We start from the raw sequence: 21,110 nt of genomic DNA, 5'->3' as shown, positions 1-21,110 counted from the left end.
CTGACTGCCTATTTCCTTTACCTATCTGATGGGCATTAAGCTACCTGTATCCTGCTACTTATGTTTGACCACTTCCCTGTAACACCTGTAATTGTACTCTAATCTATGCTGCTTTCTCCTCCAAGAGGACCACAGCCCTGTCGAGGTTTGGAGGCTTGTGTAACTCAGTGACGCAGAGAGCTCTGCTGGGCTGGAGTCAGGGCTTTATGCTTTGGCTCTTGATAGGGTCATCATTGCCAAACAGGTCAAAGGGTAGAGGACAGACTAAGAATGGTCCACTGGTCCTCCAGGTTCGGGGTTATGGAAACAGCAATGAAGAATCCTTCTATATCTGAGTTTGATGGTATTCCTGCGTCTCCACCCAGGACTTGCATGATTGACAGTAGTGAAAACCGAGGGGAAACCTACTGATATGATGAAGGAAGCCATGAACGCTGCCAGAGATGGAGCATCCTCATTGCTGCCCTAAACTCCAGTGCCGTAAGAGGCATTACTTACTGACTATACTGTTTTCTACTTTGATGTAACAGCACTCCGTAAAAGCATTTCTTCACCAGTTGGCACTCTGTTACTGATTCGTTCGCTAATGCGACCAATATGTCAGTACTCTTAACTAAGAAAACTCCCATTGTCTTTACATATGTACATCTGTCTGGATAAATATGGAGAAACCAAATGTTTTGTTTCAACAATAAACAACATGCTTTCTTTATTATCAGAGAAGTAAAAACTAAATTTCGCTCTTTAACGTGAAGTTTCCAACACAAAAGGGTTATATCATGGATATGGAGGCACTGTGTTGAGACATACATCTCAGCAATTTCAAAATAACAAACACAAGAATTTTGATGGGAATTTTGCAGTTTGATGGAAATCGTGAGCAACACATACAAAATGCTGGGGGAAGTCAGCTTATCAGGTAGCATCTATGGAGAGAAATAAACAGTCATAGTTTTGGGCCAAGACTCTTCATCAGGACTGGAAAGGAAGGGGGCAGAAGCCAGAATATGAAGTTGGGGATAGTGGGAGGAGTACAAGCTGGCAGGTGATAGGTGAAACCAGACGAAGGGGGAGAAGTGTATGGGTGGGGATGGGGATGAAGTAAGAAGCTGGGAGGTGATAGGTGGAAGTCCAAAGAGTTGATGAAGGAGGAATCTGTTAGGACAGTACAGTGGATTGTTGAGCCGGGACCTTAGGCCGCAGGAGAATCCAGATTGGGTTCAGAAGAGCTTACCTGGGCACAGTCCGTGCTGCTGCCCATTTCCTGGAGGCATGAAAGTGGCGTGAAGCCGTCTTGGATGTTCCTTTTGCGATCGCAAGACCCTGTTGGACACTGATTCCTGCACACCCGTTTCCCTTGCTTGGTGCAAAGGCAAGCGGCAAGGCAGCAGTGTTGCTTCAGTTGTAGATAGGACTAGGCCTCAGTCCTCGGGCTTGCACTGCAGCATGGGATCAAGGATCAAGGATTGGTGGTGGGTGCCTCTCCCATCGATGCTGCTCTCCAGTAGTGGATCGGTAGAATTACAGGCTCTTCTGCGGGGAACCATCACTTTGCAAGACTTGTTGCTCAGGAACTTCGTCTAAAAATTTGTTTTCTTACGTGACTATGTTCTTCTTTTCCTTTCTCGCTGTTTTGAATGCGTGTGTATGTTTTTGCACCTTGGCCCAGAGGAACGCTGCCTCACTCAGCTGTATCCATGTATGGTTTGAATGGCAATTAAACTTCACTTGATTTGATTTGAAATGGTAGGAGATGAGGCACCAGCAGGAAGGAGGACAGGCAAGTGAGAAGAAGAGAAGGGGTGAGCGGGAACCAGAATAGGGAATGAAAACAAGACAGAAGAGGGGAGGTGACATAAATTACTGCAAGTTACTGTAGAGAAATTAAAGTTCATGTCATCAGGTTGTAGACTACCTAATACGAGGTAGTGTTCCACCAACCTGAGAGTGGTCTCATCGTTTCAGTAGAGGAGGTTATAAACCAAAATGTTGGAATGGGAAGTTGAATTGAGATGGGTGGCCACCAGAAAATCCCACCTTTTGTGGTGAACAGAGCAAATATAATCGATAAGCACTCCCCTAATCCACGTCTGGTCTCACCAATATAGAGGCTGAACCAGATACAATAGATGACTCCGATAGACTCAAGGTAAAGTGTCACCTTACCTGAAAGGACTGTTTAGGGCCCTGAATAGTGGTGAGGGAGGAGTATCTTGGGACAAGTGGTAGCATTTGTCAGGCCTGCAGGGATGTCTCAGGAGGGAGATAAGTGGGGAGGAACAAATGGACTAGGGAGTCACGTAGAGAGCAATCCCTACAGAAGGCAGCGAGTGAGGGGTGGGTGGGAAAATGTGCTTACTGGTCAGATCCCATTGTAAATGGCTGAAGTTATGGAGAATGATGTGTTGGATATGAAGGCTTTTAGGGTGGTAAGTAAGGACAAGGGGAACCTTGTCTCTGTTCTGGTGATGGGAGGGTGGGGTGAAGGCAGATTTATTGGAAATGGAGGAGATGCAGGTTAGGGCGGCTTCAATGGTGGTAAAAGGCAAAATCCCATCTTTGAAAAAGGCCATCTCAGATGATCTAGAATGGAGAGCCTTATCCTGAGAACAGATGCAACAGAGACTTGAGGAACTGAGAAATCAGAAATAGTATTTTTACAAGTGACAGAGTGGGACGAGGTATAATCAAGAAAATCCTGAGAGCTAGTAGGTTTGTAAAAGATACCAGTAGACAGCTCAAGTTCAAGTTTGGGTTTAATTGTCATTCAACCATACATGAATAACGGTGAATTCAACCAAACAAGACAGCGTTACTCCGGGGCCAAGGTGCAAAACACAGAACCAACAGTGACACACAGCACAAGCTGTATACAGTGCCTTGAAAAATGATTCAGCCCCCACAGCTATTTCCACATTTTACTGTATCATTTTCTAAATTTTAAATATATTGAAGTAGGATGTCTTTTCAGGTAATTTACAAAACATTGTGCATCATGTCAAATCTAAAGAAAATTTCCAAAGCATGTCAACAATTTAATAAAAATTAAAAACCAAAATTATGAGGCTGAAAAAGTATTCATCCCCTTTGTAATTAGTATGCTAACATTCCTCTGGTGCAATACTGTATATTACCTTACCAACTCACCTAATCTGAGGTAGAAAATTGGAGGATTACCTGAATAAATACCCCCACTTGCTGTAAAGTCCAACAGTATGGTAGATTTTCAACGGACCAAACCAAACTGAAGACCAAAGAGCATTCAAGACAGGTCAGGGAAATGATCAGAGAAAAGCACAAATCTGGGGAGTGGTACAAGATCATCTCAAAGGCAATGAACATACCGCAGAGCTCCATGCAGCCCACTGTGAAAAAATGGAAAAATGTGAAACCACATGGTCAGGCCCTCTAAAATTAGTCACCGGAGAAGAATGGCACTTGTAAGAGTGGCTACTGTGATGCCAACAGTCAGTTTCAGTGAGCTGCAGAAGTCAGTGGCTGCAACTGGAGATGAAGTACATGGCTCCACAATCTCTAAGGTCTTGCACAATAAGGGTGTTTATAGAAGAGTAGGAAGGAAGAAACCCTGACTAAAAAAGAAAGCATATCCTTGCCTGTAGAAACTTTGCCAGTCACTTAGTAGATACCACAAAGATGTGGAAGAAGGTCTTGTGGTTGGATGAGACTAAAGTGGAACTTTTTGGCCACAGCACTAAGCATAGTGGTGTAAATCTAACACTGCGCATCAGCTAGATAACACCATTCCTACTATAAAATATGGTCGAGGTAGCATCATACAACGAGGATAATTTTCAGCAGCAGGGACTGGAAATCTGGTCTGGATTGATGGGAAGATGAATGTTGAAAAATACAGAAGGATCCTGGATAAAAACCTACTTTTTATCGTCCTTTAACATCTGCCGGATGATGCTGACAATGTTCTACGAGTCTGTGGTGGCCAGTGCTATCATGTTTGCTGTTGTGTGCTGGGGCAGCAGGCTGAGGGTAGCAGACACCAACAGAATCAACAAACTCATTCGTAAGGCCAGTGATGTTGTGGGGGTGGAACTGGACTCTCTGACGGTGGTGTCTGAAAAAAGGATGCTGTCCAAGTTGCATGCCATCTTGGACAATCACTCCCATCCACTCCATAATGTACTGGTTAGGCACAGGAGTACATTCAGCCAGAGACTCATTCCACTGAGCGTCATAGGAAGTCATTCCTGCCTGTGGCCATCAAACTTTACAACTCCTCCCTCGGAGTGTCAGACACCCTGAGCCAATAGGCTGGTCCTGGACTTATTTCCACTTGGCATGATTAACTTATTATTATTTAATTATTTATGGTTTTATATTGCTATATTTCTTCACTATTCTTGTTTAGTGCAGCTTTAACAAAATCCAATTTCCCTCGGGATCAATAAAGTATGTCTGTCTGTACTAGCCTCTGCCAGAAAGCTGCAACTGGGAAGAAAGTTCGTCTTTCAGCAGGACAATGACCCAAAGCACACTACCAGAACAACCATGGAGTGGCTTCAAATGAAGAAAATTGATACCCCTGAGTGTCACAAAGTCCTGACCGAAAGTCTCTAGCAAGACCTCAAGATTGCTGTCCACCACCACTCCCCAACTAACCTGGCACAGCTTGTGCAATTTTGCAAGAGGAATGGGTAAATTTTGCTCCATGACATTGTGCAAAGCTAATAGAGACATCCAAAAAGACTACTGTCTGTAATAGCTGCGAGAGATAGTTCAACTAATTGCTGAACAGTGGGGGTGAATACTTCTCAACTGCTGACATTTCAGTTTTTGAATTTTTGGTTTTTGATGCTTTACAATATTCCCTGTGTAAAAAAAAGAGCAAGTAAAATAAAAACTCTCGGTTAAATTGATCAAAATCCTGGTTGTAATATGCATTTATGTGACCAAAAGGTTGAGTTAATGAGTGCTTTTACAAGGCACTGTATAGCACATACTGTATTAAGAGAGCAAGCACATATAAGATAGCAGCAAAATACAGTCAGACAATAAAAATCCAAATCCCCGAGTCCATGAATGTTGCAGCAGTCTGCAGTTGAAACAATACAGCATCTCTTCTGAGCAAACACTGTTGGGCAGCACTGACTCCAACATGGATTCCGTGCCACACTACCTCTGGCACTCTGGTGCAGTGCCTCTCTCTTAGGAAGCTGTAAACAGGCAACACCCTGGCTTGAAGTCTAGTCCTCGATACAACCGAGGACACGCAGCTCCCGAGCCAGCCACTAATAAACCAGTGAATCAGACTTGCTGCATTCTACATTAATAATATCCAACAAGGCCACTCACTGTTTGACTGCACACCGCCCTCGCGCTCCAACCCCTCCATTGCAGGCAGCAGCTTGATCCACACCAAGCCCTGCTCCTTCAGTCTCTCCGCCAATGAGCTGATGGGGTAGACCTGCAGTACTTTAAATTCTTAAACATCTAGCAGGGTCTTGCGATTGTAGAAAATATGTTTAAATAGGAGAATAACACCGTTGGTTGGCTCCGTAGAGGCCACTGCATCCGAACGCATCACCATCTTACCAGAACTAGACAGTCAGTCTCCAGAGATGGAGGCAGGGAGATTGAGAAAGAAGAGAGAAGTGTCAGAGATGAACCAAGTAAATTTGAAGACAGGGTGGAAGTAGCAGGCAAAGTTGATGAAACTGATGAGCCTGTTTCCACCCATAATGCATTTTGTACACCCTGCCACACTAATTAGTCTTTGTGAAGGCCGTAGTGTTCTGTTTGTTAAGATTTATCACAATTATACCAGGTCCGGGCACCCTTCACATTTGCTCCAAATAGCTTTCTTAGGATTGTAATTCCTCCAAGAAATCATGGTAAATGTTAAGTGTTAGTACCAAGATGAACAAAATTAATAGAAGCAAAGATTTGTTGGTGGACATCAGCAAATTGTCAAATCCTGCAGATTCAGGGCTGCAAATGAACCTTAACAAAATCGAAAAAATAAATATTAGAGCCCAAAATCTTAATCCAGAATATTATTCCTTGTGATAAAGGATAGAGAGGTTATAATGATGAGAAATGAGAAAATTTACAGAGTGTGGGCAGAAAATCAGAATCAGTTGCACATAAACTCGAAAGTTTAATGAGTTTGAAAGGAATACTCAAAAGCCTCTCTCACATTGGTACACTAATCTAACATCGCTGACTGGATCACTACACTGCTTTTCCCAGATTACATCGAGCTCACTTCTTGCAGGATACAGTGTGCGGAATAAACTGCATAATACAACCTTGTTCGTTATTGATGGTCTTCCTGACAACAAATGGGTAGCAACGTTTTACCCTAACACCACTTCAACATTACAACCCATGCAACCAGGCTATGACCAGAACATTTAAAGCTGACTGGCTACAGGTGGAATGAGACACTTCATTTCAAAATCAAGCAATAAAAAACTCACCAGACAGATGGCTAAGATTATCATGATAACTATAGGTTACATCAGTCCTGAAGTAACCTAACCCATGCAACAACGAGTAGTATTTGAAGAGCATGACCAACGTTTGTGCACGACTCCCTTGAGTTTACACACCTGAAAGGATGTTGTCAAGTTGTCAGATGAAGCTCAGTTTGTGAAATAGTGGAAGGGTTAATGGAATTTCATGACCGATAGCTGACAAATGCCAATCACTTACAGCTACAAAGAAACACCTTGCCACGCTGAACAACCATTACCCATCTTCAAAGACAATGATTTTAGACCACAAGACCATACGGTAAGACACAGGAGCAGAATTAGGCCATTTGGCCCATTAAGTCTGTGCTGCCTTTCAATCATGGCTGACTTATTTTCCCTCTCAACCACATTCTTCTACCTTCTTCATGTAACATTTGACACCTTTACTTGTTAAGTACAGTATTTATCAACATCCACTTTAAATGTACCCAATGATTTGGTCTCCACAGGCATCTGTAGCAATGAATTCCATAGATTCACTACCCTCTGGCTGAAGAAATTCCTCCTCATTTCTGTACTAAAGGGCTGTCCTATTCTGAGGTTGTGCCCTCTGATCCGAGGCTCTCCCACTTTATTTAAATAAAGAATGCAGCATTAAATGTGAACACAGGATTTTTATTGATGCACCATAGAAAGAATTCTATCTGGGTGCATTATAACTTGGCATGGCAACTACTCTGCATGTGATCGCACGTAACTGCAGAGTGGTGGACATCAAGAAAACTAGCCTCCGCTGCTTGGACTCTGTCTATACTTCTCACTGCCTCAGTAAAGCAGCCAGCATAATCAGATACCCCATCCTCCCCAGACATTCTCTCTTTTCCCTTCTTCCACCTGGCATACAAAAACCTGAAAGCAGGCCGATTTGGATTTGGGTGCAGGCTGAAACGTGGTGGCTAGGCCCAGGCCCAGAGTGAATCAAAGCGAGAGGGCCCAGGTCCTAGAGCAAGGAACAGCCCGATGTTTGAACGATTTAAACGCCAGACGATTGAAAAGGCAGGGTGTTGGGAACAGAGGTGAGGGTTAAGCTGGTTCTCCTAGTTGTTCCGTGATGTTTACTCAGCTCTGGACTGAACTGAGGCTGAAGTTGTGGCCGGCTCGAGGCTTTCTGTCTCTGGACACGTTTTTGCTTTGAATGCTATTTGCTTACTTTTTATTGCTTGCACGATTTGATTTTTTTCTCTGAACATTGGATGTTTTACAGTCTTTTTTTTTAAATGGGTACTTTTCGGTTTCTTTGTTCTGTGACTGCCTGTAAGGGTATGAATCTCAAGGTTGTATAATGTATATATACTTTGATATAAACGGATTTGAAATTGTCTTTGATCCTAGTGGCACATGCTTTCAGGATTTTGTATCTTCTGCCCAGTGGGAGAGCGGAGAAGATTACAGATAGGCATGGTTGAGCTTTAAGACTATTATAGTCTTACACTCTGATAGGACTATTTAATAGTATGCTAATACAGACTCTACCTCATTATGATCTTGACCCTGGAAAACATGGGTTCTTTCCCAAAACATGGATCTTTTCAGAGCCACCTCTGAGCAAAAGCTTTTATAGAGTTTCACAGCATGGAAGCATGCCCTTCAGCCCATCTCATCCATGCTAACCTGTATCTTCTCCCCTCTCCCATTGGGCCGAAAATATAAAAGCTTGAAAGCCTTCTTATAAGACTATTAAATGGTTCAGTAATATAATAAAATTGACTCTTGACCTTGCAGTCTACATTGTTACAATGTTGCACATTATTGTCTACTTGCATTGCAATTTCACTGCATTCTGTTATTGTTTTACCTTGTTTTAGCTCAATGCACTGTGTACTGATTTGCCGTGTATGAACAGTATGCAAGACAAAGCTTTTCCTCCCTTAACCTAATTATGCATGGCGTGATTTGTTTGGATGACATGCAAAACAGTAGCTTTTCACTGTACTTTAGGAATAATACCAAGGTACAGTGAAAAACATTTACTTCTGATGATAATAATAAACCAATACTGATGTTTTTTCTCAGTATTTACATCTTTTCAAAATAAATTCATAAGCTTTTACATTGAAGTACCACTTAAGAATTCTCATTGAAATCAACATTTTCTGAGAACGCAGCCCTTTAATAAATGGAGAAATGACTGAATAGAGTCAGTGATTTATACAGTTGTGGAAATGGTTTCTTTTTGTGCAGTGAATTCCTTGTAACACTGATGACAATTTGGAGCAGTAGAGCTATGCTTACCTGTTTCATGGGTACTGACGAGCCCAAGCTCAAATGCTCCCGTGCTGGTGGATGCAAAGCAACATGAGTAACGGAATCAAACCTGTCTGTTCCACAAGACAAGGAACAAAGCAGAATGAGTCGGACCTCCTGCTTCCCAAAGCCATAGTGCACATCAATTTATCAGTGCATTTCCAGGTCCCTTTGGATTGTAAATTAGAGAACCAAACCTTCTCCTGTGAATAGTCTTATTTCACTGGAGGTGTTGTTTATTGATTCCTAGAATAATTGAATAAGAAAGCACAGGAGGTAATTCATGATGGAACTCTTTTATACTCTCCGTTTTCCTTGTAATTCCTCTTTCCCCTTGAAAAATGTAATGCTTCACTGCACCTGCTTCACTTGAGACTCTTTTGCCAATTACCATAAATTTACCACTTTGCTTCTGGAAGCATTTCTTGATTAATTATACCATTAAAACTCCTGTGCAACTTTCAATTAAATTCCTTTAGTTTCTTTTTTGTCAACTTTTTCAATCTCCCTATGCAGAGCAAGGTTTGTCATCCAGTCCACATCCTCCCCAAGACCTTTAGTTATTCCTAAAGGGCCCAAAGATGAACTCAATCCTCAAACTGGGGTACAGTCAACGTTTGATGAAGATTTGGGCTAGTTATAAAATCCATTCCTGTTACATGACTAGGATATTCCAACTAAACATGTGATACTTCAACCACCTAGAATAAGCAACTGAGAAACACCAGACTCCTGACCTGGAAAACCTTTAAAAAAAAAGGTTTTCACAGGGTCCAAATCTTTAAACTTCTTATTTGGCAGTGCCCTTGCGTGAACCATAATCTGAAGAATTGTGGCATATCAGGTATTTAGTTTATCACTGCCTTCTCAAAGGTGATTAACTCTCCATTCGAAGTTAAGCACAGTCATGGAGAGATAAAGTTCTGTAACAGATTCTTTCTCTCTCTAAATCACTGCCAACTATTTACTGTCCATTTTTACATTAATCCTATCCTTCACATCTACTCCCCACCGCCCAACCCTCAGATTCTACCATTCACCTACAAACGTTTGTACATAAGGGGCAAGCTACAGTGGCCAATTATCCCACTAATCCACAGGCCTTTGGGATGTCGATGGAAACCAGAAACCTGAAGGAAATCCTCAGTCACAGGAGAACATGCAAACTCCACTCAGACAGCACTGATAGAACTGGAGTGCCTGGAGACTAGGGCAATAGCTCCAACTTTTGGCACCATCCCGTTATACTAAGCCCAGTCACAGGAGAGTGAACAGCTCTTCCATCCTGGCAGACTGATCAAATACACAAACAGCTGGGAGTATACAGCTTAGCCCCTCCTAGCAACATCTCTGAACAGCCTTGGCCTCTCCAATCCAGCCTTGCAGCCCAAATCCTTCATCTTTGGAACCAGTCTTGGAAATTTTATTATACTCTCATTCGTCCTAAGGTGGGGTGACACAATATCCCAAGGTTCCTTATGTTTTACAAAATCCTTTACTACGTTCACTCCCTTTTGTCCAAGTATGTTTGCTTTAAGATGCAAGAATTGGAACCAGCACCAACTATCATGGGAGATGTAGACACAGAGACTTTCTCATTCCTGGTCCTAACACCAACGTGTACAGCTTGACCTACCAACTTTGGAGAGTTGTATGCAGTTCAGGTCACCAAATGAAGACCTGGAGGAACAGGAGAGGGTGCAGTGAAAGTTTACAAGGATTAACACCAGAATTGCAAAGGCAGATACATCAAGGAAAGTAAATTGACTGGGTGGCCTATCTACATTCTGAATAAAACGAAAGGGAGGGATGACCAAAGAAGTCTTTAATACTTTGGATACTGTTGCGGGGGGGAAGGGGGGTGCGAAATGACCTAGCAGAGGATAGTCAGGTCTCTGGCACTGAGTCTGCCTCTGTGACTCAGAAGGTAAGAGGGAGAAGAGACAAGCTGTGATGATAGGGGATTCATTAATTAGGGGAACAGAAAGGAGGTTCTGTGGACAACAATACGATTCCTGGATAGTATGTTGCCTCCCGGGTCCCAAGGTCCAGAACATCTCGGATTGAGTACTCAGCATTCTTAAGTGGGAGGGTGAGCAGCCAGAAGTTGAGGTCCAAGTAGGTACCAATGACAAGGGTGGGAAGAGGGATGAGGTTCTGCAAAGTGAGTTCAGGGTGTTAGGTCCAATCACAGGTGAAAATCTGCAGATACTGGAAATCTGAAATACTGGAGCAACCGGACAGCATCTATGAAAAAGAGGACAGTCAACGTCTCGGCCTGAAACATTGATGGTACTCTTTCCCATAGATACTAGCTGGCCTGCTGAGTTCCTCCAGCATTTTGTCTGTGTTGTCAAGTGTTGGGTGTTAAGGACAGAACCTCCAGGGTTGTGATCTCAAGACTGTGATAACAGGTGATTTTAACTTTACACATATTGACTGGGACTCCCACACTGTAAAAGGATAAGATGGGATAGAGTTTGTCAAATGTGCTCAGGGAAGTTTCCTTGCTCAATATGTAGAAGTCCCAATGAGAGCCTGTGCGATACTTCAACTGCTTATAGGGAATGAGACAGGGCAAGTGCCACAAGTTTGTGTAGGTGGACGCTTTGCATGAAGCGATCATAATGCCATTAGCTTCAATGTAAATATGGAAATGGATAGGTCTGGTCTACAGGTTGAGATGATCAATTTGAGAAAGATCAATTTTGATGGTGTCAGAAAGGAATTGGAAAATGTGGATTTGGACAGGCTGTTTAATGGCAAAGATGTACTTGGCAAATGGGGAGTCTCCAAAGGTGAAATTTTGCGAGTACAAATCTTGTATGTCCCTGCCAGAATAAAAGGTAAAGATAACAGGTTTAGGGAACCTTGGTTTTCGAAAGATATTAAGGCCCTGGTTAAGCAAAAAAATAGGTGGTGTATAAGAATATAATAGGGTCCTTTAAGAGCCTGTTAGATAGGTACATGGAACTTAGAAAAATAGAGGGCTATGAACTAGGGAAGTTCTAGGCAGTCTCTAGAGTAGGTTACATGGTCAGCACAACATTGTGGGCCGAAGGGCCTGTAATGTGCTGTAAATTTCTATGTTCGACGTTCTAAAAGGTGGAGGAGAATCCCAAGGGATTCTACAGATGTATTAAAAGCAAAAGGATTGTAAAGGACATAATTAGTCCTCTGGAAGACCAGAATGGTCATCTATATTTGCAGCCAAAAGAGATGGGGAAGATCTGAAATGGATTTTTTGCAGCTCTATTTATGTATTTGGGAGACAGACACAGAGTCTTTAGACATGAGGCAAAGCAGCAGTGAGGTTATGGACCCTATACAGATTATAGAGTAGGAGGTGTTAGGCGCCTTGAGGAAAATCAGTGTGGGTAAATCCCAAGGGCCGATTAAAGTGTTCCCTCGGGCCCTGTGGCAGGAAAAGGCAGAAATTGCAGAGATAGTTAAATCATCCTTAGCGACAATTGAAGTTACCAGAGGCTTGGATTATAGCCAATGTTGTTCTGTTGTTTAAGATAGGCTCTAAAAATAAGCCAGGAAATTATGGGCCCAAAAAGCCTGACATCAGTAGTGGGAAAGTTATTGGAAGGTATTTTAACTGACTGGATATATGAGTATTTGGATATACATGGACTGATTAGGGATAGTCAGCATGACTTCATGCATGGTAGGTCATATCTAATCAATTTTGTAGATTTCTTAAGACCATAAGATATAGGAGCAGAAGTAGGCCATTCGGCCCATCAAATTTGCTCTGCCATTCAATCATGGGCTGATCCAATTCTTCTAGTCATCCCCACTCTCCTGCCTTCTCCCCATACCCTTTGATACCCTGGCTAATCAAGAACCTATCCATCTCTGTCTTAAATGCACCCAATGACTTGGCCTCCATAGCCACTCATGGCAACAAATTCCACAGATTTACCGCCCTCTGACTAAAGTAATTTCTCTGCATCTCTGTTCTAAATGGATGTTCTTCAATTCTCAGTCGTGTCCTCTTGTCCTAGACTCCTCTACCATGGGAAATAACTTTGCCAAATCTAATCTGTTCAGGCCTTTCTAAAATAAGGAGCCCGAAACTGCACACAATACTCCAAGTGTGATCTCACGAGTGTCTTATAGAGCCTCAATATCACATCCCTGCTCTTGTATAGATACCCTTAGAAATGAATGGCAACACTGCATTTGCTTTCTTCACCACCGATTCAACCTGGAGGTTAACTTTTAGGGTATCTTGAACAAGGACTACCAAGTCCTTTTGCATCTCTCCATTTTGAATTCTCTCCCCATCTAAATAATAGTCTGCCTGTTATTTCTTCCACCAAAGTGCATGACCATACACTTTCCAACGCCTCACGTCTTAATAAGCTGGTAAGGAAGGCGGGCTCTGTCGTGGGCAAAGTACTGGAGAGTTTAACATCGGTAGCTGAGCGAAGGGCGCTGAGTAGGCTACGGTCAATTATGGATAACTCTGAACATCCTCTACATAGCACCATCCAGAGACAGAGAAGCAGTTTCAGCGACAGGTTACTATCGATGCAATGCTCCTCAGACAGGATGAAGAGGTCAATACTCCCCAATGCCATTAGGCTTTACAATTCTACCGCCAGGACTTAAGAGCTTTTTAAAAGCTATTATTAATGCTTTTTGAGAGAGTGATTTAGATGCATATCATATTTTTACTGAGTTAAGTATTGTATGTAATTAGTTTTGCTACAACAAGTGTATGGGACATTGGAAAAAAAGTTGAATTTCCCCATGGGGATGAATAAAGTATCTATCTATCTATCTATTATATTTCATTTGCCACTTCTTTGCCCATTCCCCTCAACTATCTAAGTCTCTCTGTTTCCTCAACAATACCCACACCTGCACCTATCTTTGTATCATCAGCAAATTTAGCCACAAATCCAATTCATTGACTTACATTATAAAAAAAAACAGCAGTCACAACATTGACACCTGTGGAACTCCACTGGTAACCAGCAGCCAGTCAGAATAGGATCCCTTTATTCCCACTTTCTGTTTTCTGCTGATCAGTCAATGCTCCACCCATGATAGTAACTCTCCTGTAATACCATGGGCTCTTATCTTGCTAAGCAGCCTCATGTGCGGCACCTTGTCAAAGGCCTTTTGAAAATTCAAGTACACCACATCTACTGCATCTCCTTTGACTACCCTGCTTGTAATTTCCTCAAAGAATTGCAGTAGGTTAGTCAGGCAGGAATTTCCTTTGAGGGAACCACATTGGCTTTGGCCTATTTTGTTATGTGCCTCCAGGTACTCTGTAATCTCATTGCTAACAATCGATTCCAACAACTTCCCAAGCACTGATGTCAGGCTAACAGGTCTATTGTTTCCTTTCTGCTGCCTCCGACCCTTCTTAAATAGCGGAGTAACATTTGCAATTTTTCAGTCATCCAGTACAATGCCAGAATCTATCAATTCTTGAAAGATCATTGTTAATGCCTCTGCAATCTCTCCAGCTACTTTCTTCAGAACCCGAGGGTGCATTCCATCAGGTCCAGGAGATTTATCCACCCTCAGACCATTAAACTTCCTGAGCACCTTCTCAGTTGTAATTTTCATTGCACATACTTCACTTCCTGAAACTCTTGAATGCCCAGTATACTGCAGCTGTCTTCCACTGTGAAGACTGATGCAAAATACGCGTTCAGTTCCTCTGCCATCTCTGTGCCTCTCATTACAATACCTCCAGCATAATTTTCTATTTGTCCTATATCTACCCTCAAATCTCTTTTACCCTTTATGTACTTAAAAAAGCTTTTAGTAACTTTGATATTAGTCACCAGCTTCCTTTCATAATTCATCTTTTCATTCCTAATGACCTTCTTAGTTTCCTTCTGCAAGTTTTTAAAAGCTCCCCAATCCTCTATCTTCCCACTAGCTATGGCTTCCTTGTATGTCCTCTCTTTTGCTTTTACTTTGGCTCTGATTTTACTTGTCAGCAAAATAAAAGCAAAAGAGAGGGCATACAAAGAAGGAGCCAAGAAAGCTGATGAAGGCAAGGCAGTGGATGTTGTCTACATGGGCTTTAGCAAGGCATCTGACAAGATCCCACATGGGAGGTTGGTCAGGAAAGTGCAGTTGCTCAGTATTCAGGATGAGGTAGTGAATTGGATTAGGCATTGGCTTTGCAGGAGAGCCCAGAGTGTGGTAGTAAAGGGTTGCCTCCCCAGCAGGAGGCCTGTGACTTGTTGAATGCTACCGGGATTGGTTTTGGGTCCATTGTTGTTTGTCATCTATATCAACAATTTGAATGATAAATGGTTAACTGGATCAGAAAATTTGTGGATGACATGACGATTGGGGTTGTAGTGATCATCGAGGAAGACTATCCGAGGTGGGCAGATAGAATTTAATACAGACAAGTGCGAATTATTACACTTCAGTAGGACCAACTAGGGTAGGTCTTATACAGTGAACAGTAGGGCTCTGAGGAATGTGGTAGAACAAAGGGATCTGGGAATACAGGTCCATAATTCATTGAAAGTGGTGTCACAGGTAGAAAGGGTTGGAAAGAAATCTTTTGGCACATTAGCTTTCATAAATCAAAGTATTGAGTACTTTGATTTGATATACTGATGTATTGATGGGATGTTGAGGTTCATTGTCATTGTGATCACAGTATGATTGTCATTGTAAACTCTGGGCAATAATTACAATGGCATTTTACTTCAAATGGCATGTTCTCATTTCTTAGAAGCACTGTGGATGCCTTACTACATTTCAGGTCTTGACCTAATGTGGCATGAATGTTATCAGCCCATGGCCGAATGTTGTCTAGGTCTAGTACATGCAAGGGTGGGCTGCTTTATTTGTTAGTAGTGATTGGAACTGAAATTACACAAGATCTCTGCTTAAAATCTAATAAAGAAAAGGCGGCCATCGATGAAGCAACTGAAGATTAATGGGTCTAGAATACAGTCCTCAGAAGTTGCTATTAAAGGGTTGGGATAATTGATCTATAACAATCTTATGCAAGGCATAATCCCAACTGTATGTTTTTACTCAGATGTCAAAGTGCCTTTATGCCTCACTTGCTCAATGTTGTCTTGATGTTAGAGGCAGTCACTTCCATTTTTTACTCCAGTTCTCTGTTCTTTGGTCTACATGTGTAGGAGATGGAATGTTATGTAGAAGTTGTGTGAACCATTGGTGAGGCCTAATTTGGAGTACTGTGTGCAGTGTTGGCTACCTACCTGCAGGAAAGATGTAAATAAGGTTGAAAGAAATTTACAAGGACGTTGCCAGGACTGGAGGACCCTGAGATAAGGAAAGACTGCATATGTTAGAACTTTATTCCTTGGAACGTAGAAAATTGAGGGGAGATTTGATAGGTGTTATGAGGGGTGTAGATAGGGTAAATGCAAGCAGGCTTTTTCCACTGTTGTTGGGTAGGACTACAAATAGAGATTAAAGGTGAAAGGTGAAAAGTTTAAGGGGAACATGAGGGGAACCTTCTTCACTCAGAGGATTGTGGACTGTGGAACAAGCTGCCAGCGCAAGGGGTAATGTGAGCTTGATGCCAATTTTTAAGAGAAGTTTGGATAGTAGGGATATGGATGGCTATGGTCTGCGCAGATCGATGGAACTAGGTAGTTTAAATGACTCGGCACAGACCAGATGGGCTGAAAGGCCTGTCTCCGTGCTGTGCTTTTCTATGGTTCTTTGACTCTACAACACAATAGCAAAATTTTTCAAAAAGAGGATATGGAGAGAAGTTTTCTTCCTGCCGGGAAAAGAAACAGCAGCCTACAATATAAGGGACTCACCAAGAAATCCTGTTGGTGTTCAGAATAAACTTTTTTTTTAAATTTAAAGACCCAAAATGTGCCAAAGCAAATGTGGAATGAGCACTCACATGGGTGTATTCAAGGGAGATTGGACAAGAACAAGGGGAAAGAAGAGAGTAGAGGGTTGTGCTGATAGATTTAAATGACAAAGAAATGGAAGCAAACAAAATTGGGTATGAGTGCCAGCATGCAGAGTTCAGACCAAATGGTCTACTTCTGTTCTGTATGTTCCACTTACAAACGTCCTTTGAACCAGAGATTGCTCCACAAAATGAATGCCTATTGAATGTGGAGTAACCCAGGGACTGAGCTCCATCCCACATCTCACACAACAGTATTCTTTATGGATTGTTGGCAACAGATTCCTCCCTCTGAGCTCAGACCACGGATGGAGCTTGTTACGATAAAGAAAAAATGTACTTATGCATGTTGCTGCTTGCAACGTTCACAATTAATTCGTGCCCACTGACAATGTTGGTATGTAAAATCAAATTAAAATATGTAAAATACCATCATCAGGAAGACTTTGTTCAATATTCAAATTCCCTGATATAAAAGCACATATTTACTCAAACAAACCTACTGACATACGCGGCCGCACCTAGAAATTCAACAGCTGGCAAGTTTTCAAGTTTACAGGCCTTTACATTTACTTCTTTATGTCAGAGAAACACTTGGACTCAGAGACTGACAGATATTGCAAACATAAAAACACAAGTGAACCAGTTAAAGACATCAAAATAGGTCAGCACTGAGTTACACTGGCCAATACCTTCTACTTCTTGATGGACTTAATTTTGGGATAGTAAACCAGACTTCAAATCCCAGCTGGGAATTTTAAATTCAGTTTATTAGGTAAGTCAGATAGTTTTAAAAAGATAGTTCTGACAATGGTGACCACAAAACCACAGGATAATCATTCTGCCTGGTAAGGAGGTTCCATTGCACAGGATCGCAGGGCTCCCCACCATTGACGACATCTTCAAGAGGTGGTGCCTCAAGAACACGGCATCTGTCACTAAGGACCTCACTATCTGGGACATGTCTTTTCCTCATTGATTCTGCTGTCCTTTACCAGTCTGGCTTTTATGTTCAATATGTGCCCAAACCCATCCCCCGAAATGGCCCAGCAAACTGGGTACATCTGCAAATAAGCAGCAGAACCACCACAGCAGTTGAAGGAACTTCCTACTGCCTTCACGAGGGCAATTAGGGATGGGTACATCCTCACCCCTGTGGGAGTTAGAAATGTAAATGGCCTACATCACATGGGATGGATGGGCATTGCTGGTGTGATCACGTTCCAAGAGAATTTGCAGAGTAGTATAGAATGGAAACAAGTGATTCAGTCCAACTGGTCCATACTGACTAATGTTCTCATCTAAACTAGACCCATTTATCTGTGGTTGTCCTACATCCTGGTGGGAAGGTTTGCTAATGCTGCACAGTGGGGGTTAAACTAGAGTTGCAAGGAGATGGTTACTAGAGTACCAGACAGGTAGTGAAGTGATTATGAAGAATGATGGCATTAAGCCTACATACAAGGTCAGGAATCAAAAGATAGAGCATGCTGAGACCAATCTTCAGACCTGTGCATATTTCAACGCAAGAAGAATTGCAGGTAAATCAGATGAGCTTAGGGCATGGATCAGCAAGTGGAATTATGACATCATAGCCATTAGTGAGACTTGTTGCAGGAGGGCAGGACTGGCTGTTCAGTATTCTGTGGTTCTGTTGTTTTAGTTACGACAGAACGGGAGGGATTAAAGGAGGAGGGTGGCGTTATTAGTCATGGAAAATGTCATGGTAGTGTTCAGTCAGGACAGACTGCACAGCTTGGCTAGTGAGGCTTTATAGGTAGAACTGAGGAATAAGAATAACAATCTGTGATTTAGAGGAGCAGATTTGTAGAGAGATCGCAAACTGTTACAAGAAACGTAAGGTTGTGATAGTAGGTGATTTTAACTTTCCACATATTGACTGGAACTCCCATACTGTAAAACGCCTAGATGGGAGTTTGTCAGGAATGTTTCCTTAATCAGTAAATAGAAGTGCCAACGAGTGAGAATGTGATACTAGATGTGCTATTCCAGAATGAGAAAGACCAGGAGATGGAAGTTTGTGTAGGTGAACACTTTGCATCAGCTGATTATAATGATATTAATTTCAAAGTAATTATGGAAAAGGATAGATCTGTTGCTTGGGTTGAGATTCTAAGATTGGAGAGAAGCCAATTTTGATGGTATCAGAAAGGATCTGGCAAGTGTGGAATGGGACAGTTTGCTTTCTGGCAAAGGTGTTTTTGGTAAATGGGAGGCCTTCAAAAGTGAAGTTTTGAGAATAAAGTGTTTGTATGTCTCTGTCAGAATAAAAGGCAAGGATAACAAGGAAAACCTTGGTTTTCGAGAGATATTGAGGCTGGGGTTAAGAAAAAGGAGATACATAGCAGGTAGAGGCAAGCAGGAACAAATGGGGTACCTGAGGAGTACAAGAAATGTGAAAACACTTATGGAAATCAAGTGGGCTCAAAGAAGACACGGTTGTTCTAGTGGACAAGGTGAAGGAGAATCCCAAGGGATTATACAGATATATTAAAAGCAAAAGGACAGCAAGAGACAAAATTGGTCCTCTGGATGATCACAGTGGTAATCCATGCATGGAGCCAAAAGAGATGGGGAGATGTTAAACTGATTTTTTGCATCTGTGTTTACTCAGGAGATGGACAGAGTCCGTAGATGTGAGGCAAGGAAGCAGCCAGTTCATGGACCCTCCACAGAGGAGGAGATGTTGCTGTCTTGAAGCAAAATAGGGTGGATAAATCTCAGGGCCTGATGAGGTGTTCCCTCGGACCCTGTGGGAGGCTAGTGCAGAAATTACAGGGGCCCTAGCAGAGATATTTAAAACCTCCTTAGCCACGGGTGAGGTGCCGGAGGATTGGAGCATAGCTAATATCATTCTGTTGTTTAAGAACAGCTCTTAAGAATAAGCCAGGAAATTATAGACCAGTGTGGCTGACATCAGTTGTGGGAAAGAGCTATTGGAAGGTATTCAAAGGGACCAGATATACAAGTATTTGGGTAGACACGGACTGATTAGGGATAGTCAACATGGCTTTGTGCATGGTATTTCATGCCTAACTAATCTTGCAGAGTTTTTGGAGGAAGTTAGCAGGAAAGCTGACAAAGGCAAGGCAATGAATGTTGTCTACATGGACTTTAGCAAGGCCTTTGTCAATGTCCCACATGGGAAACTGGTCAAGAAGGTTCAGTCACTTGGCATTCAAGATGAGGCTGTGACTAGTGGTGTGCCAGAAGGATCATTGCTCAGTGCTGAGTTCATTATTGTTTGTCATCTATATCAATGATCTGGATGATAATGTACTAAACTGGGTCAGCAAATTTGCAGTTGGCATCAAGATTGGGGCTGTAGTGGATAATGAGGAAGACCATCAAAGCTTACAGTGGGATTGGAACTAGCTGGAAAAGTGGGCTGGAAAAATGGCAGACAGATTTTAATACAGAAATGTGAGGTGTTGCACTTTGCAAAGTCCAGCCAGGGTAGATCTTACACAGTGAGTGGTAGGGCACTGAAAAGTGCAGTAAAACAGAGGGATCAGAGAATACAGGTTCATAATTCCTTGAAAGCAACATCACAGGTAGATAGTGTCAGAAAGAAAGCTTTTGGCACTTTGGCCTTTATAAATTAATCTATTAGGGACATGAGTTGCAATGTTATGTTGAAATTGTACCTATTTTTGTGAAGCTGAAATTAGAGTATTGTGTGCAATTCTGGTCACCTACTTAGAGGAAAGATGTAAATAAGATTGAAAGAGTGCAGAGAAAATTTACAAGGATGTTGCCCGGACTTTAGGACCTGAGTTATGGGGAAAGGTTGAATAAGTTAGGACTTTGCTCCCTAGAATATAGAAAATTGAAGGGAGATTTAATAGAGGTATACACAATTATGAGGGGTATAAATAGGGTAAATGCAAGCAGGCTTTTTTCCACTGAGGTTGTGTGAAACTACAATTAGACATCATGTTTTAAGGGAAGGGTGTAAGTTGAAAAGTTTAATAGGAAGATGAGGGGGAATTTCTTTACTCAGAAGGTGGTGAGAGTGTTGAACGAGCTGCCAGCACAAGTGGTGGATGCAGGGTCGATTTCAATATTTAAGAGAAATTTGGGTAGGTACATGGATGGGAGGGGTATGGAGGACTATGGTCCGGGTGCAGGTCAACGGGACTAGTCAGATTAATGGTTCAGCACAGACTAAAGGGGCTGAATGACCTACTTCAGTGCTGTAGTGTTTGATGATTTGATGCTTCTATCTGTCTGAACCTTTCCTATCCTTGTACCCATCTGTGTACTGTATGTTTTAACATCGTCAGTGTATCTGCTTCAATCACTTCCTCTGGCTGATTATTCCATAAACAGATCACTCCATATAGATTCTATATGGACCACCTCTGGATGAAAAGCTTGCCTCTGAGGTTCCTATTAAATCTCTCCTCTTTTTGACTAAACCTATGCCC

At 42.1% G+C, this 21,110-nt stretch overlaps 1 protein-coding gene across 3 annotated transcripts in view; it reads right to left on the bottom strand.

Annotated features, from left to right (window-relative positions):
• LOC140728064 (delayed-rectifier potassium channel regulatory subunit KCNS2-like) overlaps positions 1-21,110 on the bottom strand; it is a 92,285-nt gene that overhangs the window by 70,032 nt on the left and 1,143 nt on the right. The window lies entirely within an intron of this gene.

This window comes from Hemitrygon akajei, chromosome 1, assembly GCF_048418815.1.
Source record: "Hemitrygon akajei chromosome 1, sHemAka1.3, whole genome shotgun sequence".
In the NCBI taxonomy this organism is placed as follows: Eukaryota; Metazoa; Chordata; class Chondrichthyes; order Myliobatiformes; family Dasyatidae; genus Hemitrygon; species Hemitrygon akajei.
This window is presented reverse-complemented; position numbering and strand designations above follow the sequence as displayed.